The sequence below is a fragment of the Macaca thibetana genome, chromosome 6 (assembly GCF_024542745.1).
Source record: "Macaca thibetana thibetana isolate TM-01 chromosome 6, ASM2454274v1, whole genome shotgun sequence".
NCBI lineage: Eukaryota > Metazoa > Chordata > Mammalia > Primates > Cercopithecidae > Macaca > Macaca thibetana.
This window is the reverse complement of record NC_065583.1, coordinates 64,463,784-64,489,933: the sequence shown is the minus strand read 5'-3', so window position 1 is coordinate 64,489,933 and position 26,150 is coordinate 64,463,784.

Below are 26,150 nucleotides of genomic sequence, written 5' to 3'. Positions count from 1 at the left end.
TTTCTTCCTTTAATGGAGTTGGGTCTTCTGGAAGGCAGTTAATTTATTGAAGGGTCTTCTTGAACTCATAAAGTTTTGTTTTATTTTTTTTTAAGGCAATTCTAGAGTAGTTCTTTTTTTTTTCTTTTTCTTTTTTTTTTTTTTTTTTTTTTTTTTTTTTTTTTTTTTTTTTGAGATGGAGTCTCGCTCTGTAGCCCAGGCTGGAGTGCAGTGGTGTGATCTCAGCTCAATGCAAGCTCCGCCTCCCGAGTTCACGCCATTCTCTTGCCTCAGCCTCCTGAGTAGCTGGGACTACAGGTGCCCGCCACGATGCCTGGCTAATTTTTTTGTCTTTTTAGTGGAGATGGGGTTTCACCGTGTTAGCCAGGATGGTCTCGGTCTTCTGACCTCGTGACCCGCCCGCCTCAGCCTCCCAAAGTGCTGGGATTACAGGCTTGAGAGTAGTTCTTCTTCTAAGGTTAGAGAAGCTCTATTCATAGGGTGTATTTTTATTGGTATCTGAATTGAGTATCAGCAGGTTCAGAAATACCTCTCTCTACAAAGGATGGTAGAAATTCCAACATCTCACAGCACTATGAAATCTCCAGAACGTGTTTTCAGCTCCTCAATTCCAGAAGCTGTTTTGTGCCAAGGCTTGCGGAATATTGCCTACATGGACATGCATAGCTTAGTATTTAGCCAGACTCAAGGGGGTCTTTATGCAGATTTCTGTGCAGTTTTTTTCCTTCAATTTGTGGTCTGGCAAATTCTAGCCTTTTTAGCAGCCCTGAATTCTAAGTCCTCTACTTAGGTAGACCTCTCTTGTCTGTTGGAACTGTCCCTTTCTGTATTGCGATTTTGAGAGTACCCCTAGGCAGAAAGCCAGGGTGGATATGGTGCTCCACCCATGTTTTCTTGCTGTCAGGAATGATGGCCAGGTACCGTTAATTGTGCAATGGCTGAAAACAGTTGCTTTACTTAGTTGTGTCAATTTTTATAGTTATTTACATTACGAGTTATAAGTATGATACCCATTAGACTATGACAGCCAAAATGGCAAGTCGCTTATTTACTTTTGTTTTCCAGACAAGCTAACATTGCATCCAAATTTCTTCACTGAGTATTTATTATGTTCTAGAATGCTCTTGCCTCCATCTTTCCTTGGTCTTGTCATCATGCAGATCTCCATTCAAATGTTACCTTCTGTGATCACCAGATCTAAAGTATGAGCTCCTCTAGTAACTATTTCAAGACACTTATTTTCCTCAGAGTCTTCATTACCACCTGCAATTACTTTGTTTCTTTATTTGTGTGTCTTAATCACCTGGGTTTTTCACTAGCATGTTAACTCCTTAATAGCAGTGACCTTTTCAAACTTGTTTACCACTGTACTCCCAGAGCTAGTACAGTGACTGGCACTGGTAGATGTTTAAGAATGTTGGTTAAGGGCACGGTGGTTCACACGTGTAATCCCAGCACTTTGGGAGGCTTAGGTGGGTGGATCACCTGAGGTCGGGAGTTCAAGATCAACCTGGCCAACATGGTGAAACCCCATCTCTACTAAAAACAAAAGTACAAAAATTAGCTGGGCGTGGTGGCAGGTGCCTGTAATCCCAGCTACTCAGGAGGCTGAGGAAGAAGAATCGCTTGAACCCAGGAGGTGAAGGTTGCAGTGAGCCGAGATCGCGCCATTGCACTCCAGCCTGGGTGACAAGAGCGAAACTCCATCTAAAAAAAAAAAAAAAAAAAAAAAAAAAAGGAATGTTGGTTAAAGAGAGAGAGCAGAAAGTTGCCAAGGTCCTTAAACCCTGGATTAACCAAGTGTTTAGTAAATACCCCTGGCTAATGTGCCATGGAGCAACTCATGTGAAGCAGGTTTAGGTTTCAGATGTCTGAATAGGCTGTTTCATCCTGAATCTTCTTGAGGGTTCACCCTTTCATCTGGCTTGGGTAAAATGTGTTCACTTTATGTTGAAATTGAACATAGCATACTTTTTGTCACTTTATCTCGTTTTATTTCATTTAGTAATTCATATTTTAATAATGTTTTACAGAAGCATACAATATATCAGAAAACCACATTCTGTAACTGGATGTATTAGCAGAAATTTTATGAAGATGTCCTCATGATTCAATGATTATTTCTGCTTTCTGAATAAATCTTGGCAATTAAATAATTAATATTTGGCAAACGTAGTTTTGTTTATGAAACTTCTGTTTAAAGTTTGAAGGATAAGGAAAAAATCAGAAATATTTCTTAAACTAAAAATATAAGTAAAATCTAAAGTAATTTCAATGTTTTCTACTACTATGTATTTTTAGTTTTTTATCCACAGAGCCTAAAAATCTATTTTGCTTTTTTGCTTTTTTCTGAATTTCTAGTTTATCCCTCCATAAAGTCACACATTTTGTCTCCTTATATATCTGATCATTTTAATGCTTTTTCCAAATGAAATTATTTTCCTGTTTTAAATAACTTATATGCTTATAAAGTCACTTATAAACATTTATTTCACATTTACATTTGTTTTAATCTTTTAAGACTAGGTACTTGCAATGAACAGAAATCAAATAAAGATATATAATTTTAGCACATCCCATATATTTTGTCTTAAATGTCAATACAGAAAATATTGGAAACAACTTTTGGTCACAAAATAAATCTCAAAAGGGTAGGAATATGCTACAATATTAGAATATAAAGAAAATGATTCTAAGTTTCTAGATCATAATTTTCCTTGTAGTAGATTTTAAAATTGAGAAGTATCCTTTTCAGAGTAGTAAGATGGAAGAGCCTATAAACATCTATGTAAACTAGTGCTTTAAGAATGTACAACTACAGGCACAATTTTGGCTTTCTTCTTTGTATTAAATGCCTTAGAGATCAATGAGGGCTTTTGTAGTATCTGTTGAAAAATAGTATGTTATGCTTGAGACACGCTTAAGAAATTGGAGCAGTATTTTCAGCACTCTTCTATGACTTGATGAGAAACAGTAAAAGCAACAATATAAGGTGCATGTCAGGAAAAGGAGGGTTTTGAAAGGTTTGAATATATTGACACGAATTGTCTTTGAATATGTTTAGGGAAGCAAGGTCTTCTTAAAGTTTTAATGTTAGAGCACTGAGACAGTACGTAGATTCTCCTCACAGCATGATGAGCCAGGACCAGATGTGCTTATGGAACAAGTTTCCTTAATGCACATTGCATGGAAAACAGTTTTCAGAATGTAGGTCTTTGTTTCATAAAGCATCCATTTCAATTAATATAAAACCAGAATCAGATTTGGCAATGATACAGCAAATTAGATTCAGCACACTCTGTTCTTGGTGGAGACATACCCCCAAAACCCTCAATCTGGGGTTTCATTAGGAATTCTACATTCTTTGTCTATTATCTGTTTGGTTTTAAAATCCAGCAGTTGTTCCTTTATCTGAAGTATTATCTACAAGGGTCCTTGTTTATCATAAATACAAGGCTAATTAAAAAGGTTGAAAATGGATCTATGTGGCATGTAAAAGACAAATGGGAAATCTTGAATTTCGATCTCCTTCAGTGGTACTCAGAAACACCTCCAAGCTCATTTATTTGTCATGAGATGAAGCCTATTTGAGAAAACTGGATCATGCCTGTCAGTACATCATAGACATAAACATACCACCTAACAAATAATCTATAGTTCCTGATAACTGACAAAGCACATCTACATAACCTTCATGGTGGAACGATGGAGAATCCTTTGTGCTATGCCTGTTTTCACATGTACTTTCCTCCTGCATATTAGCTCTATAGAATTTTGTGCAGCAATGCCAAAGTTCTCTAGTTCAGGAGCCTAAACAGAGCTATTCATTATTCTTTTATTCTTTATTTTCTTACTTTTGTTTGTTAATTTTAGATGAGATATTCAATGTTCCCATTGAGAAGTGGCTATTAGGTAAGGATCTTGGAGACTTGAGGGTACTGGCCACACGGATGTGGAAGATTCCATACTGCATTCCAGGCTGGGGAAGTGGCAAGTGCAAAGACCCTGAATCTAATAAATATCATTGGTCTTAGATTATGCATCATTTATTAATTCATTCATTTTCTTATACATACATCCACTTATTTAACATCTCGTGCATAGTTACTATTTATAAGGCTTTGGGTTAAGCATAGGAAAAAACTGAGATAAGCCGTGCATACTAACTATGTCAAATAATATAAACTTTTAGATTAAAATGTAAGTAAAACATGGATAGTGTGTCATTTTTTCCCTCTGCTCTAAACACAACAGGCTCTTTGATCTTCCCAGTGCCAACCATACACAGTTCTACTTCATGCTTTTGTACTTTTTCATTCTGCCTAAAATGTTATTTCCCCATTAACACATGGTTAGTATCCTGACTGCCTCCAGAATGTTATTTTAAAAGTACCTTTCCAGTAAAGAATTTATTGGTCACCTCATCTAAAATGTTGCCCCCTAGAATATTGTTTTCCATTTTCTGCTTTATTACTATTAGTTTATGCTTAGCATGTTTCATCTAACATGTTGTACATTATATTTATTTTGTTTCTTGTTTAACTCCTTCACTAGAGTGTAAACTCTGTAAGAATGAATTTTTTTGGCCTCTTTTGCTTATTTTTATTCCTCCAATGCCTAGAACAGTTCATGACATATGATAGAATGCTCTTTAATATTTATGGTCAAATGGGTAAATTTGTTAAGTGAAAAATGCAATGTGCAGGACAACATGTAGAGTTTTGTGGGAAAAGTGATGAAAATAAGCATGTGTGTGCTTGCATGTACACAAAACACCCCTGCAAGGGATCATGAAAAAGCAAATCATTGGTTAAATAAAGGCTGAGAACAGTGTATTTGGAGAGGGAGGTTGTTCATTGTATATTTTAAAATACGTTTCAACTTTGAACTATGTGAATTAAATATCTATTCAAAACATCAGTTAAAAGTAAAATAAAATAATCACAAAAAATACAAGGTAGAGAGTAGCAAGCACAAAGACAAAGCAGAAAAAGGGCCAGATGATTTCCCATGAGGGAAACACAGAACAGGGCTGGCCCTGAAGGGTGGGTGCTGGGTGGGCACTACATGACCCTGGAGGAAACACGCTGGGTGAGGAGAACAGCACAAGTTGTCCAGATGCAGAAAAGACAGGGTACAGCTCTGGGAACAGAGGTAGTTTTGTTCAACTGGAATCAAACATTTATAAAACTGGAAAAAAATGTATTAATAGTTGAGAAAAATATTGTGGAGGCCTCAATTGCCAGGGTACACAATTTGGATTTGGAATTGTCAAATAAGTTTGCTCAATAATAATAACATGACATATACCCTAAAATTCTATGGTATTGTTAAGGGGCAGATGAACAAGAGTAGACACAAATTAACGTAAGAAGCTGGGTAAGGCCATCTTGAGAGGAGAATAGTAGAGGGACAAATCAGACATTTAGTTTTTTTACAGATTTGCATTTTTCTTACAGAAAATATGATACATATTAACTACAAAAGTATTTAATCAATATGACATAAGTGTGGCAAAATTATAGTTTTATTGTAAATTAGTTTCTCAGAGGTAACTATGTCCTTATAGATACATGTTTACATTTTTTTTTCTGAATTTAAAAAATAAATATATGCTACTTTAATGAATGGGGTCCACATTGTGTATACTGTTTTGCAATTTAATTTATTATTTTGGCATCATTACTTGCCCATTTGTACAGGGCTAAGACATTCATTTTATAATATATGATGTTCTATTCAGGGGATATATAATTATTTTAAGCAGTTCATTATCAGTAGATATTAGGATTTTTTTTCTGTGTTTTTGTTAAAGACAATAAATATTTTCAGTTAAAAAGATCTTCTGATATTGCTATATTTTTATTGCTATTGCCCTTAAATTTTCATGGTGCTTTCATGAAGTTGATAGGTATTTGGAAGCTAGCTTCTATTACAAATTACTCAATATAGAAATTCTAACAATGTTAGAGAAAAATTGAGAACCAATTTTGTGTTTTAGTTATTTATTGGTATAACATGCCAACTTCAAATTTGTTTTTTCTTAACGCCAATTTGTTATTTCTTTCTGCTTCTGTGTGTTTACTGAGCACCTATAGGCATTTCTCATTTGGGATCATTTATGCTGTTGTAAATAGATGGCACCTGGGGCTGGAATCATCTAAAGGCTCAAGTGGGTTGGTGTCTAAGATGACCTCTGCATTCCTAGTCAGGTGCCTCACTCTCCATGCTTTCACACTTTTCATTTCCTCTCCATGTGATTTGGCTTTTTAAAGAATGTGGTCTAGTAGTGTACCTCATATATGGTAGCTAGCTTTGAAGAAGCAAGAAACAGAATTCACCAGGCCAGTTAAGGATTATGCCAAGAACTGACATAGCATTACACCTATCACATTCTTTTGGTTAAATCTGTCACAGAGTCCATCTAAGTTCAGTAAGGTGGAGAGCCTAATTCTTGATAGAGGAGTGACAAAGTCACATCGCAGAAGAATGTGTGCAATGGGAGATCTTGTAATGACATTTTGGAAAAATACTATCTGCCATAGTATGTTATGTATGTTCTCTTAGGAGTAAAGTTTCTATTCCACCCTTTCTTTTTCTGATAAAAAGCCATCTGTGTTACCCAATTGAATTATGGCTACAAGATGTACCTGGTACTAATTGTTTACCCAGTCATTGTATTGTTTGTGCTCAACTTTCTCTACTGTTTCTCTCTGTATGTCATGCATACAAGTTGTATAAATGTAATAATTCTTTCAGTAAATATTTATTAAGCACCTACTATGCACCAAGTCCTTGCATCTACAGAGATGAACATTATACATTTCACATTTTCAGAATGTCTGTCTCACAAATGAAGTAGGAAAAACAGATACCTAACCAAATGTAACAAAGTGTTGAAGATGCAATGGGAAAACATGTCCTTTCAGAGTAGGTTGGTATAAAATTGGGAGAGTGGTCATCAAAATGTTAATAGTGGAGATGTCAGAAGATGAGGCTTGCAGATAAATTAGAGTCACTAAAATCTGCCGATGAGATTTGAGACTCATCAGGATTGGTTAAAGTGTGGCAGGGCATTTGATATAGGGAGAAAAGTCATGAAGATATAAAACAGATGGACAGTGGGGACGCGAATGATTTTCCATTTTAGAAAAACAAAATATTGCAGCAGTGATATAGATAATGAATAGGGGGAGTATAAGATTAGAGGCAATGTATTATATTACAGTATATTTCTTGGTGAGAGATAATGCCTAAATTTAAAATAAAAGAAAGGCAAAGGAATGGACATAAGATACAGTTACAAAATGGTTTAGAAGGTAAATTTATAAGATTTGTTCATTGACTGCTTGGGTGTTAGGCTGAGAAAGAGACGGGAATCTAGGCTGACTCCCAAGTGTCCCAGAGGTCACATGGTGGCTGGAAATGCTATTCATACACACAAAAAGAATGCAGGAAAAGGAGAAGAATTTTAAGAATCTGTGGTTGAAATCTGTGGAGAATCCAGTGAAAATGTCCTTCATTGCATTCAAAGATCTTAATCAGGACATATAGATTTGAGACTCATTAGCAAGTAGGTAGCAACTGAATGCATAATCTCAATTAGCTCCTGATATGGTTTGGTTCTGCGTCCCCATCCAAATCTCATCTCGAATTGTAATCTCCCTATGTCCATGGATGGAGGTGATTGGATCATGGGGCAAGTTCCCCCATACTGTTCTGGTGAGAGTGAGTGAGTTGTCATGAGATCTGATGGTTTTATAAGTGTTTGACGGTTCCTCCTTCACATGCTCACACTCTCTCCTGCCACCTTGTGAAGAAGGTGTCTGCTTCCCCTTATGCCATGACTGTAAGTTTCCTGAGGCCTCCCCAGCCATGTGGAACTGTGAGTCAATTAAACCTACTTTGTTTATAAATCACCCAGTGTTGGGTAGTATCTTTATATTATCTATACTGGATACAAAAGCAACTGTGGTTTTTGCCATTGAAAGTAATGGCAAAAACCATAATTACTTTTGTACCAACCTAATGGCAGCATGAGAACAGACTAATATAGCTCCTGTAAAGGGAGAATGTATGAAAGAGACTGAGCAAGGAAGACAACCAGGCAACAGTGTAATAGGGAAATGGGTAGACAGAGTTGCAGGATGAGAGTAGTGAGCAGTGTGCTAGTTCAAGAGAAGTCAGACAACATAGGTCAGCAAAGAGTCCATTCCATTCGGGCATTAAGAGACACTGGTACCTTTGCCAGAGCCTGTTCAGTATAGTTTTGTCAGCTAAAGACAGTTTTGAGTCAAAAGGGTGAGGGAGAAGTGAGACAGGAGAAACTATTTTAAAATTATAGCGTTGTTTTCAATACAGCCATGCGTTACACAACAATACTTCAGTCAGTGATGGACCACATATATGAAAGTGGTCCCATAAGATTATAATAGAGCTAAAATCCCTATCGCCTAGTGACACTGTAGCTATAGTAACATCATAGTGCAATGCATTACTCAAGTGTTTGTGGTGATGCTGATGTAAACAAACGCACTGCACCACCAGTCATATAACAGTATAGCACATAGAATCATGTACAGTACATAATACTTGACAATGATAATAAATATTTTACTGGTTTATGCATTTACTGTATTATGTTTTTTAATCATTATTTTAGAGTTTACTCCTTTTACTTACATAAACAAATTAACTGTAAAACAGCCTCAGGCGGGTCCTTTAGGAGACATTTCAGAAGAAGTGAATGTTATCATAGGAGATGACAGCTCTGTTCATGCAATTGCCCCTAAAGACCTTCTGGAGGGTAAGATGTGGAGGAGGAAGAGAGTCATATTGATGATCCTGACCCTGTGTAGTCCTGAGCGAATGTGTGTGCTTTTGTCTTAGTTTTTGTCTTTAGTTTTTGCCTTAGTTTTCATTCCTGTTGTTAAGTGATGCTAGACTGTATTTACCTCAATATTTTGGTGTATTCCACTTTTAGTGGTATTCTTTCTATGTCTAAATGTACAACATACTTTATCCTGTAACTCCCTTACATACAGCTTTAAGGCTGATTTATTTTCTGGTAACCAGTTTTCTCTAAATCTAAAAATAGTATATATATATATATATATATATATATGTGGGTTGATTTGTGAACTACATTTTTTCACATGCTATGTTAGCATCTAGACGAACTTAATTCCTTGTCTCTACAAACTATCCTCAACATGCTTAAAATATCTACTTTAGAAAATCATTCTTACAGGTTTAAATATTTTTGTTCTTATGTGACCCTCTCTAAAATATAAACTGTTTTGGTTGACATAGCATCTTGTGAATGAAATTGCATTGAGAAGGGATAGGATAGACTGTGGTGTGAAAGGATATAAACTTTCAGTGTAAGCATGGGAGGATGGGCTGCACTTCTGGCATTTGGAAAGTAACTTGAATTCCCAGAAACAGTGTAACTTCTGCTATGTAAATTCTGATAACATTTCCAGTAGGGAATGAAATAGGGGAATAGTCTTTACTGAGTACCCACTGTGTTCTCACATGTATATTATCCCATTTGATAGTCACAAATATCCTGCAGGGTAGATATTATTATCCCTATTTATAGAAGAGAAAGGTTGAATTATTTGCTCAGGTTTACGTTGCTCATTAAAGAGTGAGAATTTGAATGAAAAATTTTCTATACCCTTTGCACTTTTGAATACTTAGGCTGACCCTATTCCTACTAACATGTGAGACTTACCAACATTCCTGGGTTTTTTTGTTCCTGTGCTTCAGGTTAGAACTGAAAGGCCTCCATCTTCTCCTTCTTACATATTTTATTGTATCAGTCAAGATTCTTTTGGTTGCTGATAACAGAAACTTAATTACAATTGGTTTAAGCAGAAAAGGTGATTTATTGGCTCACATAATTTAAAGTTCTGAAGGATATTGAAATTTAGGTATAGTTGAATTCAGGGATCACAAAAAAGGTTGTCAGGATTTTTTTTTTTTCTATGTATGGTCATTCCTTTCATTTGTATTGGCCTCTTTCTCAGAGAGGGCGTTCCCATATGGTGGCAAAGGTCACCAGTAGATGCTCCAGGTTGACATTGTACTAGTTGAGTAGAACCAGATGAAAGAATGTGTCTTCCCCAAAACTCTTCAAATACTTCCTGCTTTTGTTCTTATCTGACTGTCAGTTTCAGTCACCTGTCCATCCCTGAACTAATCCCTGGGATGTTTGGGGGCTGACTTGAGCGGACATCCTCTTGTTGTGAGGCTTAGCTTCACCCAAAACACTGCAATTAGAAGTAGGGAAAGGGTGTTTCTCCACAGGAAGCTGAGGATGCTAATAAGAAAAAAAGGGAAATAGAATCCTGGATGGTCAGAAATGATAGATGTCCACTATTCATTTTCACATTATTATCCCACTTGAGCCTTATGCTCTAGTTAGTGATAAAAACATGAGTATGGAATAATTTTCTAATTTGCACATTCCTACCTGTTGTTTCCCTTGCACTTATTCCATTCCACCAGTTTTTCCAAAGACTTGATCTCAGAGCTTTCTCCATCTTTACTCCGCATTCTGAAAGCACTGAGAGATCTACTCATTTTCTGAATTATATTTTGGTAAATATTCTTAGGTTGTTATATATATATGTGTGTGTGTGTGTATAAATATATATATATATATATATATATATATAAAACCTTTGCCATATATACTAGAACAGGGGCCACCTCTTATTTTATTTATGTAAGTATTCAAAGCCCAGGAGACAGGAATCTATGCACTAAATGGTTTATAATTTAACTGGAAGACAATCAGCCTCACCCTTTCTCCAGGTTACTCAATGAAACTAAAAGGTCAAATTTAGGGAAAGTCATTTATTAGAATGCTTTGTGGTTATATTGGAAGAAAATAATTTGAACCCACCAAAAGGCATTTGAAAATAATTTTAACCCACCCTTCCATTAAAGTACTCGTTCATTCATTCATTCATTCATTCATGCAATGTTTTGTTAAAGATTTTTTGGGCCATTCCTTAGAAGGTTTCCTATTTCTAACTGATGAATGAAGTGCAGCTCCACAAAATTTGACCTTTATTCTGTCTTTCAACTTCAGTTCCTCTTCTTTTCCTCCTCGATGCTTCTCCCATGCATTATCATTGTTCCTTCCTTTTCTCTTTTTGTCCCACCACATTACTCCTTTCCCCTTCTAGCATTCCTTCTCTATTTCTTGAGTTAATTAGCACTGTAATTAAATTTTATTTGACTACAGTTTTTTAACCAATCCTTAAGAGATAAGTAGCAATAAAAATTATTGAAATTTCTCTGTTCTTCTTTTGTCCAGGATAAATTGTGATCACACCGAGTGAATGGAAAATAGGTATCATTAAGGCCCTTCCTTTTTTCTTTCTTTTTTTTTTTGAGATGGAGTCTTGCTCTGTCACCCAGGCTGGAGTTCAGTAGCTCAATCTCAGCTCACTGTAACCTCTGCCTCCTGGGTTCAAGCGATTCTCCTGCCTCAGCCTCCCGAATAACTGGGATTACAGGCACCCACCATCATGCCTGGCTAATTTTTTTTTGTATTTTTATAGAGACAAGGTTTCAGTATGTTGGCCAGGCTGGTCTTGAACTCCTGACCTCAGGTGACCCACCCGCCTTGGCCCCACAAAGTGCTGGGATTACAGGCATGATCCATAGCACTGGGCCAAGGCTCTTTCTAGAAACAGAATTTAAAAAAAAAAGCAAATTCGTATAGAAATTCTCATTAGCATCTACTAGGTAGTTTTGTATCTCACAGTGAATATGAGAAAAAAATTTGTTCCAACAAGGTATTTACAGGGTAGCTTTTATTTTATTTATTTATTTATTTATTTTTAGATTGTACTTTAGGTTCTGGGATACATGTGCAGAATGTGCAGGTTTACATAGGTATACACACGCCATGGTGGTTTGCTGCACCATCAACCCGTGATCTACATTAGGTATTTCTCCTAATGCTATCCCTTCTCTAGCCCCCCGACCCCCAACAGGCTCCAGTGTATGATGCTACCCTCCCTGTGTCCATGTGTTCTCATTGCTCCCATTTATGAGTGAGAACATGCGGTGTCTGGTTTTCTGTTCCTGTGTTACTTTGCTGATGGTTTCCAGCTTCATCCATGTCGCTGCAAAGGACATGAACTCATCCTCATCCTTTTTTTATGGCTATATAGTATTCCATGGTATATATGTGCCACATTTTCTCTATCCAGTCTACCATTGATGGACATTTGGGTTGGTTCCAAGTCTTTGCTATTATGAAGAGTGCTGCAGTAAACATACGTATGTATATGTCTTTATAGTAGAATGATTTATAATCCTTTGGGTATATACCCAGTAATGGGATTGTGGGATCAATGGTATTTCTGATTCTAGACTCTTGAGGAATTGCCACACTGTCTTCCACAATGGTTGAACTAATTTACACTCCCACCAACAGTGTAAAGCATTCGTATTTCTCCACATCCTCTCCTGCATCTGTTGTTTCCTGACTTTTTAATAATCGCCATTCTAACAGGCATGAGATGGTATCTCAATGTGGTTTTGATTTGCATTTCTCTAATGACTAGTGATATTGAGCTTTTTTTCATGTTTATTGGCTGCATAAATATCTTCTTTTGAGAAGTGTCTGTTCATGTCCTTTGCCCACTTTTTTTTTCTTTCTTTTTTTGAGATGGAGCTTCAGTCTTGTTGCCCAAGCTGGAGTACAGTGGCATGATCTTGGCTCACTGCAACCTCCACCTTCCGGTTTCAAGCGATTCTTCTGCCTCAACCTCCTGAGTAGCTGGGATTACAGGTGCCCACCACAATACCCAGCTAATTTTTGTATTTTTGGTAGAGACGGGGTTTCACCATGTTGGTCAGGCTGGTCACAAATTCCTGACCTCGTTGTCCGCCCACCTTGGCCTCTCAAAGTGCTGGGATTACAGGTGTAAGCCACCACTTTTTGATCAGGTTGTTTGTTTGACAAAGGCAAGCAATGGGGAAAAGATTCCCTGTTTAATAAATGGTGTTGGGAAAACTGGCTAGCTGTATGTAGAAAGCTGAAACTGGACCCCTTCCTTGCACCTTATGCAAAAATTAACTCAAGAAGTATTAAAAACTTGAATGTAAGACCTAAAACCATAAAAACCCTAGAAGAAAACCTAGGCAGTATCATTCAGGACATAGGCATGGACAAAGACTTCACAACTAAAACACCGAAAGCAATGGCAACAAAAGCCAAAATAGACAAATGGGATCTAATTAAACTAAAGAGCTTCTGCACAGCAAAATAAACTATCATCAGAGTGAATAGGAAACCTACAGAATTGGAAAAATTTTTGCAATCTATCCATCTGACAAATGGCTAATATCAAGAATCTACAACTTAAACAAATTTACAAGAAAAAAGCTTTTTATTAATAGAATGAAAAAAAAAATCCCCTTCATTATATCTTCATTCCAAGCAAAATATTCCACTACATTATTTCATAATTTCATGAATTTTAGTATAATTTGTTAAAAAATTATTAGTATAAATTATTTATTTGCTAATACCAAAATAACATTAGACTAAAAATTTCTTTTCTTGTATTACAGTAAATCTAAATGAAATTGGTTTGTGTTGTTTCATTCCTTTCAAATATTGATAAATCTGGCAAAAAATACATCCCAACACTTTTTCTTGATAAACTCGGGTTCTAATATTTTTTCTTGTTTAATGTATGTACAACAACCAATTTGTTATATGAAGAGAAATGAGGGCCGGGCACATGCCTGCAATCTTAACACTTTGGGAAGCCAACACAGGCAGATCACCTGAGGTCAGGAGTTTGAGACCAGCCTGGCCAGCACTACTAAAAATACTAAAATTAGCTGTGTGTTGTGGCACACACAATCTCAGCCACTCAGGAGGCTGAGGCGTGAGAATCACTTGACCTGGGAGGTGGAGGTTGTAGTGAGCCCAGATCACGCCACTGCACTCCAACCTGGGCCACAGAGTGAGGCTTTGTCTCAAAAAAAAAAAAAAAAAAAAAAGAAATGAAATGAGAAACTGTTTAATCATCTTTAAATATACTTATTAGTTGCCCATAAAAATTGGGTTTTTATTGCTTTATTATTGTTTATTATTTAAATTATTACAATTATTTTATAATTGTTTATTTCTTTTCATTGTTTTATTGTTTTATTTTGGCTTTAAAAATTCTAATTGTGCTTTGTTGCAAAGTTATTGTAAATATGCCTGTTTTAAATTAAAAGAAAAAATAAAATGAACATATTATAAAGTAAGGCAAGCTTCAGAACAAATCTCAAGTGCAAATAATTTTCCTATTCTTCTCCTATTAAGGAAGAGAAAAGTAGGAATTGAACCAAATAACACTGCTGCGATGTTATGGTGACATCCATGGCAATGATCCTGGTGGTGAATTGAGAGCAATTTATTTTTTATACAGGATATTTAACCTTTAATGACAGTATGAAATGCTTCATAAATATATTTTCCTGTATTTAGTCTCTAATATCTCATGCACTAATATCCCAGAGAGCAAGTCTATGCAAGACCTAAAGGGAGAGATGAGAATGAATAGACATAACGCTTGCCCAACAAAGTTTACAGTGTTGTTAGAGTGGCTGTAAATTACCTTTATTTTTGATTATTTTTTCTGCCTTGACTTGGCAAAATCCCAGCTAGGTAATTGTAAAAGCAAAGCAAAATAAAACAACACTCTAGTCTGTTTTTGTTGCCTGGTTGAATAAAAGAGAATATTTTAAACCATATTTTCTTTATTTTCCCTTAATATTATTGTAGTATATATGTGTATATAATGATATGTTATAATATCATATGATAATCCTATATAATACTAGAAATAATATATGATATACTACATATGTCTATGATAATACTATATATACAATATATATCTATGATAGATATATGATAACATGTCATATGATACTATATATGATAATACTATACATAGTATCTATTATATGATAGACATTAAAATATATATTACATTCGTGTATATATTTTTGTGTGTGTGTGTGTATATATATATATATATATTTTAGAAACAGAGTCTCACTCTGTCTCCCAGGCTGGAGTACAGTGGCATAATCATTGCTCACTGTAACCTTGAATGCCTGGGCTGAAGCAATTCTCCTATCTCTGTCCAGCAAGTAGCTAGGACTACAGATGTACTTCACCACACCTGGCTAATTTTTGTTATTTTTTTGTAGAGAGGGGGTCTTGCTGTGTTGTCTAGGCTAGTCTTAAACTCCTGGCCTCAAACGATCTTCCAACTTCAGCTTCTCAAAGTGCTGGAATTACAAGTGATAGCCACCATGCCCAGCCTGTCATAGTGTAATTAACACTCAGTTATTTGCAAAGCTTTTGTCTCCCACAATTGAGAATGGTGCTGAAAAGATATATGCAATTAACATAATGTGGCCTATAAGATGATAATCATATTATATCAAAGCAAAAGGAACACATACATTTCCTATACATTGAAAAGGTGGTCTTGCATTATCTGTGCTGAGACCAAGAGTAATTTGTATGTGAAAGTTGCTCATAACACATGCACACATATGCACAAGTATTCAATAAAGCGATCACTGAAAATAATATTTTTTTGTGGCAGGCATTTACAAATAATGGCTCAAAATTGTGTAACAATCTCAGTGGTCCTGTGGCCATATCTAAAGATACCCAGAGCCATCCTAGATTTCTGCATGGCCCTCAAGAGATGGGAGACCAATAATCCTGGAGATACTATTGAAAAGTACATGTAGAGACTCAAAGTCAGTATAAGACAGAACTCTCACAAAGGAGCAGAAAGTCTTAAAAAATATACAATTACAGGTTTCTGCTGAGAGGGAGTTTTTTAGCCATTTTTTATTATTACACAACTGTTTTTTAAACTAAACAAAGACTTCCCCTGCATTCCATTGGTGCTTTTATGTACTTTAAAACTTTTATTAAAAAATTTTACATGTAAGTATATAAAATAAATGTAAACATCAACTTCAATAAAATGAGTTAATTCAGTTCTTCATTTAACCAACTCTATATGTAAAAAATATATAATTCACATTCCACAGATTTATTTTACCACCAGATTTGAGATAAATCCACACTGCTGATACATCTGTTCTGCCTTCATGCCCAGAATTTTCCCTAGTGGCCTGAAAAAAATGAAAGCAGACCTTCCTAGAGAGCCTGTCCTATGACCAGGGACTTAAAAACAGGCGGACTCATTCTGAATCTCTAGTAATTAATTATCATCAGTTGTCTCATTGACAGCTGGGGGCCACATTTAGCCAACCAGCTGCCCTGCATTGTACAATGCTATATTTGTTCTAAGCCCCTTGGGTGATTCTTGCTGTATGTAAAACAGCAGCAGTTGTAGTACCATTTGCTTCTGCATAGATGCTTTATGACTTGTGTGTCAAGACTATGGCAACCCTTCAGGACCAATGAATGCCTGGTAAATGCCGTGAGATGACTCCTTGGCCGTGAGCAGGGAGAACAGGAAATTATTAAACCACAAGTGGAAGTAAAATAGAACACCCAATAAAATGGCATTAAAGTGTGAAGTTAGTTCAAGTCTTATTTAATTATTTTGCTTATTAGGGATTTTATGTAGAGATTTTAAGTGGAAGTTCAAACCCTCAACAAGGACCCCTGTGAATGTTTGTGCCCAGCTATAGAAAATAGTCTGGTGCAAAACATGTCTTATCAGGCTGTGACAAACATAATTAACAGAACCTAGCCGGTTACTGTATCTTATTGATCTATGAGTTAACAGATGATATTCTGTCTGCAATATCCGGTACCCCTATCTGTTTCTTTATATATCCACAACATACTCTTTTGTAACATATCAGAACGAATCTGAGCTTTGGAAGGAACACACTGGAGTAAGAAAATCCTGAATTTGGTATGTTATCCAAACAAAAGTTCTCAGACTGAAGATGCCAAAGGCTAATAGATTCAAAATCTTGAAGAAAGTTCAGAAAACTGGATGCCGTTTTTGTCCTGAATTTCCTTTTGGTGTTTTAAACATGAACCTATGAAATGATTTTGAATACTTTACATGTTTAGCAGAAACTATTTTTCTATTCCTGGAATGCCCTTCAGATAAACTTTTTGTTTATCTCTTTGCGTGGTTCCTATCTTCCTGGGAGTTTTCCCTTATGAATTTAATATTAATTCAAATGAATGCGGGACTGGAGGTGGGAATTAGTCTCAGGGGTCAATTCTGAGTTCATACCAGCTCTATCATGTCCACATGTTTTTGACTTGATCAGATTTATCAGAGGCCAGATCTAGTAGCTTTTGTTCTGGGCCTGACTAGTTACTGCTAGTCTCTTTTTTGAAATGATTGCTATCGTGGACGTCAAGATTTATTAAAGCTCAATTCATGACAACTTTGTAGTTAACATCTAAACTTTTTTTTGAAATCCATTAACAACGGTGTGCAAAAGGACCTGTAATTATGATATATTTTTGTGTATATGTATGTGTACACGTGTATATATTTACTAATAGTGTAACTATAAACTTGGTTTCAAGCTATGTCGATAAACTTAGATTCACATTGTTGAAGACTTCTTTGAACCATTAGTCACTTAGATTTTAGTTGGAAAAAGATATCAAGTACTAAGCCAATCCTAGCAGTCACTGCAATTTTGCTCATCTTTTAGAATTTCTTTTCCTAGTTTCAGTTTGACATTCCTCTGACATGAATTTGAAAAGTATATCTTAGCTTTGTAAAATTCACATCAACATCTGTTCACCACTATAAAAGTTTATAGTTACGTGGAAATTTAAAATGTAAATCAGATATCATTTTCTGTTACAACTTTCAATTAAAAAGAAATGGCTAGATTTTAAGGGAATCTATGTTAGCAAAAGGATCCTCAAATGAATACCTTTTTATGGTAGAATCTAACTTCATGCTAGCCAATGTCATTTTTCTCTTTTGGTGTCCTTTTGTGTTTTTGACATGCATCAGGAAACATGAGTCTTCTCCAAAATACTTCTGCTAATAGAAAAAAATTAAAACTTAGTAATACAGGGTAATCTACTGTCTTAGTCTACATTTTCTTAGGAATGATAGTGGTGTTTCTGAGGAAAGTTGAAGGCTAGCTCTTCCACTTTCAAACTTGCTTCGAATTTCTCCGTCAAAAAAGAGAGGTTTCTCTGACCTAGAATGAGGTAAACTTCAATGGGGGGACAATGTTAGTGAAAAGGCTTTACACACTGTTAAGTGATTTACAAAACTACCTGGCAAATAATAGAAACTAAATAATGGCTTTGGAATGAGTGAAGGTACAGAAGGAAAACTGCACAATAAAAGCAGAGAAAAATGTCAGACCCTTGCTATGTAATAGAGACTTTTTATCCAATGGCATTGTAAATTATTTACTCTTTTATTCCTTTTAACAAATAAAATGTATTAGGAAAATTAGTGTTCAGACAATATGTTAAACTTAAGGAAATCAGAACTTTGTGAGTAATTCATCAGCATCTCAAATGCTTGAGTGTTTGGAATTTAAAAATAGAAGAGTGCTAAAATTTATGGCATCTAAAGTTGAACGTCTATAATAAGTAAAAAACAATGTCACAGAGTTTCATTTTCAGTTTTCACAATTCAACTTATCTACAAACCTCTTCTGTTTTCATTGTAAATTGTAAACCTGGCTGTCACTGTAAATTCAGCTAATAGGTAAAAATGCTCATTTATCACATTTTGACTCTTTGACTCTAATCAGTAAGATAAATGAACGGACTTTGGTGTCAGAGAGACCTAGCTTTGCAATTCCTGTCAGCTCTGAAAGTGTTTCTTCATCTGAAAATGGTCATAATGATACTTAGCTTTTAGGATTGGTAAGTATTAAGATATGTGATATGTGAAAGGTGTTTCAGTACGGTGTCTAAATGCACAAGAAATGGTGGCTATTATCAAGACAACTTTTAGTGGTCCTGTCTGGTTAGGGTGACCATGTAATTTATCATCCAAGCCAGGGACCTTTTGAGAATAAAAGCAGAAGCTATTCAAATTACATTAGGACGCCAGGCATAAACCAGGACTGTGGGCAAACTGAGAACTGTAGTCATCCTATTACTGACATATCCATCCTAAAGTAAGGTGGGCTTGCTAGACATGAAGGAGAAACAGTACATAAACCTCTAGTTTAAATGTGACAAACATTGCAATTTGAAATTTTTTCTCCCCTTTTAATTTATTTTTGTTATTGCATGAATTGTAAGACAATAATTAAGAAGACAGAACTGTTTTGGTGATTTGGAATACAGAGGCTCTGTTGTAGGACAGAATTGCCTTAGACACACACACAAACAAAAACTTTAAAGGTGAACTGATCTCTTCATTTTACATACAAAGAAACCAACTTGAGAGAGGATAAATAACTCAATGAAATCCACAAAATCAGCATGGGGGAAATTAGAAGTACAGTCTGAGTTTGCCCACTGTCTACTTTTAATCTCATAAAAATGGAGTGCCTGTCCCTTCCCATCTAAATATCCCTTATAATGGACCTTTGAATGAGCTCTGTCCATATTAACCAGAAACAATCTATACTTATCAGTACAGCGTTCCACTCCCAAACGTTTAAAATAATTCAAAGCGTGTCTAGATGTACGAGAGGTTGGTGATTTTCACCATAAAATATATTTATTTTTGGCCCTGATGAATTTATGTGTACAATAAGTCTGATATTTAATTGTTCTAAATGAAAGATGTTAAATTAGACCAGAGACAAGAATAACAAAAAGAAGGGTGTCACGAATTAAGATTTGGAGCACTTTGATGAGGAGCTTAGATTATTTGAAGGTGTGTGGCTTGATGACCCAATGAGATAAAAGTAAACAATGGAATTGGAAGAGAGTAACATATTTCAGTGTAATAAGAGCTGACATTTATTGATTACTAGATATATGGAAAGTAGCATAATGCTTCATATGCATTATTTAATCTTTGAGGTTGTCATATAATATAGATAATATCATTATTCCAACTTTAAAGATAAGGAAACATTAAAAAAATAACAAAATGTTAAATAGATATCCTTAAATGTGACTATATAAACCATTATTTTATGTAGTTTACTTTGTACACATATACCTCAACCTATACCAAACAACAGCAGCGCAACATTTAAGATGGCTTGCAAAGACAGATAAAATACATTGTAATAAAATACATTTAAAAAAAGGCAATGAGGCAAAATGACCATATGTTAGGAAAATAGGAGGAGCCAGAGACAGAAGGGTACCCAAAACAAGCAATAAAATAAGCATATTTACTAAAAATGGGCCACATTAAATCCAACATGAACGAAGAAATAGTAAATTACAAGACTCATGAGGTCCATAAAGTAAAAATAAAACAACTTTTGGAAAAACTCTATTGCTACTGCTATTGAGACCAGAGAAAATTTTCTCTAAGGAGGCCTCACAAATGATAATAGTATTAATCACTAACATTTAATTCAGTACTTTGCTTCTATTACCTCATTTAATCTTCACAGAAAACGGGTAGTTATTCTACTTTTAAAGATGGGAAAACTGAAGCACAGAGAGGTTAAAGAAATTGCTTACAGTCACACAGCTAGGAAGAAACAGAACTGTGATCCCAACCCAGACCTATCTCGGTCCCCAGCCAGGACTTTTATACCAAATCACATCAATTCTTGGAAGTTTCCATGCAGTGTACACTGGAATGCATTGGAAACGGATTTTCCTGTTTCTCTCCATTCCCCCCCAGTAGGCTGCAATGAAATCATTCCATGCAGAATTAGGCAACAACAATCCCATTGGTTGTCAATGTAACCAAGAGTCAATAATGGATGAAGCTGGAAGTCATCATTCCTAGCAAACTAACACAGGAACAGAAAACTAAACACCACGTGTTCTCACTCATTAGTGGGAGTTGAACAATGAGAACACATGGACACAAGGAGGAAAACATCCCACTTTGGGGCCTGTCATGCAGTTGGGGGCAAGGGGAGGGAGAATATTAGGACAAATAGCTAATGCATGCAGGGTTTAAGACCTAGATGACGGGTAGATAGGTGCAGCAAACCACCAATGCAATGTATACCTATGTAACAAACCTGCACGTTCTGCACGCATATCCCAGAACTTTAAAAAAAAAGAAAAAAGAAGAAGAAGAAGAATGTATGTCTCACGCTTAATTCTTCTTAGGCCACGGTCTTAGAACAGAATGTCACAGTTTGCTGGACATTCTGTTTTGTTGTGGATGGATAACAGGGATGGGGCAAGGATCACCTAAGTCCCCTGGACTTCGTTCATCGTGTCTTGGATAGCCATAGTCCTAGGCTGGTTGCTTCAGGGCTTATATACTTGTTCAGTGATCTAAATAGATAGCAGAAACCACAATCATCAGTTGTCATTGCTCTTCCAAAACTACCTGAGTCTGGCCAAGGGGTTGCTACCACTTTGCCATCCATGCTAGCCTCCAGTTGTAGAGCATAACCCTTGCCCATTTATAAAGGGCTCCGTGAAAATACTGGAGCTGTTTGTATGCACTCATTCATTATGTGTTGTCTATGGCTGCTATTGCGCCATAATACCAGAGTCCCAAGTGTGGCCCAAGTGTGGCCACACAAAAGTGGGGAAAGGAGAGTAAGGGACAGGGTAGTGAAGTGGTATCTGGCAGGTGAAGCTCAAGTGAACACATAAATATCTCTCTTACAAAGCAAATACTTCTGCTTGCAACTGAATGTCCTTCTGAGTTGCAACATGATGACTAACATACTGCAAATGAGAACTTCATTAAAAAAAAAACTTGGTATGAAAAAGTGTGACTGGATTTGAGATTCATTTCAACATTGCATTAGATAATAGAAGAAAAACAAGAGCTGAAGCTGCTTGAACAAAAAATGTTAACTGTTGTAAATCTTTAATTGGATGTGAGAAATAGCCCTGGACTTCTTTTGCTTTTTGTTACTAGTTTTGTTGAGGTATAACCGACGTACAATAAACTGCACATATTTAAAGTGTATAATTTGACAAGTTTGACATATGTATAAACCTGCAAAACCATCACCACAATAAAGAGTGACCATATGGATTATTCTCAAAAGGTCCCCCTTGTCCCCTTCTCTTCTACCTACTTGTCACTCACCTCTTTCCTGGACAACGCTGATCTGCTTTCTGTTACTATAGATTAAATTGCATTTTCTAGACAAGAGTTGGCAACCTACGTGGCCTGTGGACCAACTGCCTGTTTTTGTAAATAAAGTTTTATTGAAACGCAGCTGCACTCATTCATTTATGTGTTGTCTATGGCTGCTATCGCGCCATAATACCAGAGTCCAGCAGTTGCATCAGAAATTCTATGGTCTCCACATATTTACTGTCATATCTTTTACAGAAAAAGTGTATTAACCCTCGTTCTAGAGTTCCTGTAGGTGGAATCATAAGGTATGTACTTTTTTTTTTCTGGATTCTTTAATTCACTATAGTTATTTTGAGAGTCATCCATGTTGTTACATGTAACATAGCTTTTAAATTTTATTAGTAATATTTTTAAATTACTGGGCAATAATCCATTGTATGATTATACCAAGATATGTTTACTTATCCACCTCTAGATGTGCACTTGGGTTTCTCCAGTTTGGGGCTATTATAAATAAAGCTTCAGTGGACTTTCACATGCAAGACTTTGTTTAGTCATACTCTTTCTTTATTTTTAGATAAATACTCAGAAGAGAAAGAATTGGCTTATATAGTAGATGTATATCTAACTTGATAAGAAACTGCTAAATCGTTTTCCAGTTGGTAGATCCATTTTTTTTTATTCCCACCAGCAGTGTATGAGAGTTTCACCTCCTCTACAACCTTACCAATGCTTGGTATGGTCAGTCTTTTAAATTTTCACCATGTTACACACTACTTTGTGCAGTGGTATGTCATTATAGTTTTAATTTACATGTTATTGATTACTAATAATGCTGAACATATTTTAATATGTTTATTTTCCATCTGTGTGTGTTTGTATATATATGTATATATAAATATATTTTGGTAAAGTGTCTACTCAAATCTTTGCTTATTTTTATTTGGCTGTTTGTTTTCTTATTGCTGGGTTTTGAGAGTTCTTTTTTAAGATCTTTATAAGACCTTTGTCAGATACATGATTTGTAAGTATTTTATTCTAGCCTATAGTTTGTTCATTTTCTTAACTTTTTTTTTTAAATTTTGAGACCAGGAGTTTTAAATTTTGATGAAGTCTGATTTACCATTATATTCTTTATGGATTATACTTTAGATGTTTTATTTAAGAAATCTTTACCTAGCCCAAGGTCACAGAGACTTTTCTCATGCTTTCTTCTAGAAGTTTTATGATTTTAGGTTTTACACTTAGATCTGTGATCCATTTTGAGGATCACATTTTTACATATGGTGTGAAGTATGGATAGTTCTTTTTTCTTTTTCTTTCTTTGGCATGTGGATATTTAATAGTTTCCTCATCATTTGTTAAAAGGACTAGATGAGGCCGGGCACAGTGGCTCACGCCTGTAATCCCAACACTTTGGGAGGCCGAGGAGGGTGCATCACGAGGTCAGGAGTTCAAGACCACCCTGGCCAAGGTGGTGAAACCCCTGTCTCTACTAAAAATACAAATATTATCCGGAGACGGTGGCAGGTGCCTGTAATCCCAGCTACTCGGGAAGCTGAGGCAGGAGAATCGCTTGAACCCAGGGGGCAGAGGTTGCAGTGAGCCGAGATCGCGTCACTGCACTCCAGCCTGGGCGACAGAGTGAGACTCCGTCTCAAGGAAGAAAAAAAAAAAAAAAAAAAAAAGACTAAATTATAGCAGACTAGATGCAGAGGATGGCTGACTAGATGCAGCTGCCGCCTGGGGACCCAGACAACTGGCACACTCCTAACAGATCTCCGGAAGGCAGTGAGAGTGGACGGAGGGAAGACCCAAGCTGAGCTCAAGGAAGAGGAAGCTGGGGACCCTGCACAGCGCTACTGTGCACCAGGGCTAGGGAGAACGGATGAGTTGATCCGGAAATCAGCAACCTGCTCTCACTATGGGCTTCTGGAATCACGATAGGAGACCCTTCCACACCTTGCACACTCAAGTTGTCAGGGAGAGCTGCTTTGAGAAGTGGTAAGGGCAGCACGCCAGCTGATGCGGAACCTAGAGCGTTTGGTGCTGAGCGTCTGTAGCAGATATGGTCAGGGACAGCCACCCCTTTGGGCTCTCTTTACTCCCATACGAGACTTTAGCCCTAAGGGGAACGGTGGAGCCTAACTCTGCAGCGCGGTCTTGACTATTAGATGGGGCTGGCCCAACCTGAGCACTCCTGGGTCGACTGACCCTTTCTGGAGCTTTGACCTGGCTGTGCCTGCTAGCAGGGCAGCCTCAGGTACCCTGGTGACCTACATCATAGCTCCTGTGCTGGTGGAACATGCCTGGCTGACAGAGCGCTCCAGCGGGGTGGCCCCTCACAGCCACGCACCAGCCTGCCTGCTCCCTCCACTCACTGCAACTTCCTTGGGCCCACGACAGTCTTCCACATCGCTTTGCTGGCTCCTATGTGCGTGGGCAGGTTTTGCTTTCCCTGCCCTACCAATATTAATATCAAATCAAATAAAAAGAGGCTATGTTAGTATCAAGGTAGATTTCATTGAAAAGAATATTATCAGGGACAAAGAATGTAGTTTCATAATGATAAAGAGGTCAACTCATCAAGAAGACATAAAAGCCCTAAATGTTGATGCATCTAATATTAGATATTCAAAATTAATTAAGCAAAAACCGGTTCAAATATAAGGAGGAATATGTAATTTTCAATAGCTATAGTCAGAAATTTTAATATTTCACTCTCAATAATTAAGAAGAAAACTAGACAGAAAATCAGTAAGAACAGCCATGTCGACTAATTTTATCTAAATGATATTAGAGATGTCACAAAATACTCCACACAAGTGCAGAATAGACATTGTTTCTAAGTGTACACAAAACATTTACTAAGACAGACCATAATCTAGATCAAAAAACAAATCTCAATAAATTTAAAAGAATTTAAGTCACATAGAAATATGAACCACAATGAAATTACAAAAAGAATGCATAGCAGAAAGTTCTCTAGAGAATGTTTAAGTATTCAGAAACAATGCACTACTGAAAAGCTCATGGGTGAAAGAGAAGATGAAAATAAAACACAAAACATTTTGAACTTAATTAAATAAAAGGATAATATGTTGGAATTTGTTTGATGCCACTACAACTGTACGTGGGGTGGGTGAGATTAGTAATTATTGCCTAATTGCTTACATTAGAGATGAAGAAAGATCTCACAGTAATGACCTCAGCTTCCACCTTAAGAAACTAGAAAATGAAAAGTAAATTAAATCTAAAATAAGAAAGAAAAGCAAAGATCAAAACGGAAATCAATAAAATTGAAAATGGAAAAGCAATAGTGATAATTAACTAGACCAATTTTACTGAGAATATAAGTAAAATAAGTAGACCTCTAGCCACAGTGATCAGAAAGAGGAAGGACATAAATTGCCAACATCAGGAATGAGAGAGGTGATTTCACTACACATTTACACAAATCATCAAAGGATAATTAGTGAATGCTATGAATAACTTTATACCCTGGAATTTGATTACTTAAAGGAAACAGACAAATTTCTAGAAAGGCACAAATTACCAAAGCTTACTCGAGAAGAGATAACCTAGTCAGACTTGTATCTACTAAAGAAATTGAATTTATAGTAAAAACATTTCTACAAAGGAAAACCTAGGCCAAGATCATTTCACTGGTGAATTCTATCAAGTATTTAAGGAAGGAATTGTATCAATTAAACAGAAACTTTTTCAGAAAATTGACAAGGAGGAAACATGTATAGCTCATTCTGTGAGGCCGATGTTAACCTGATGCTAATATCAGACAAAGACATTGCAAGGAAAGATAACCATAGACCAATATACTTCATGAACACAGATGCAAACATTCTAAAAAGATTTTTAGCAAATCATATTAAGCAATATATAAAAAGCATAATACATTATGACAAAGTGAATTTTATATCAGGAATTCAGGTTCGGTTTAACATTAACAAA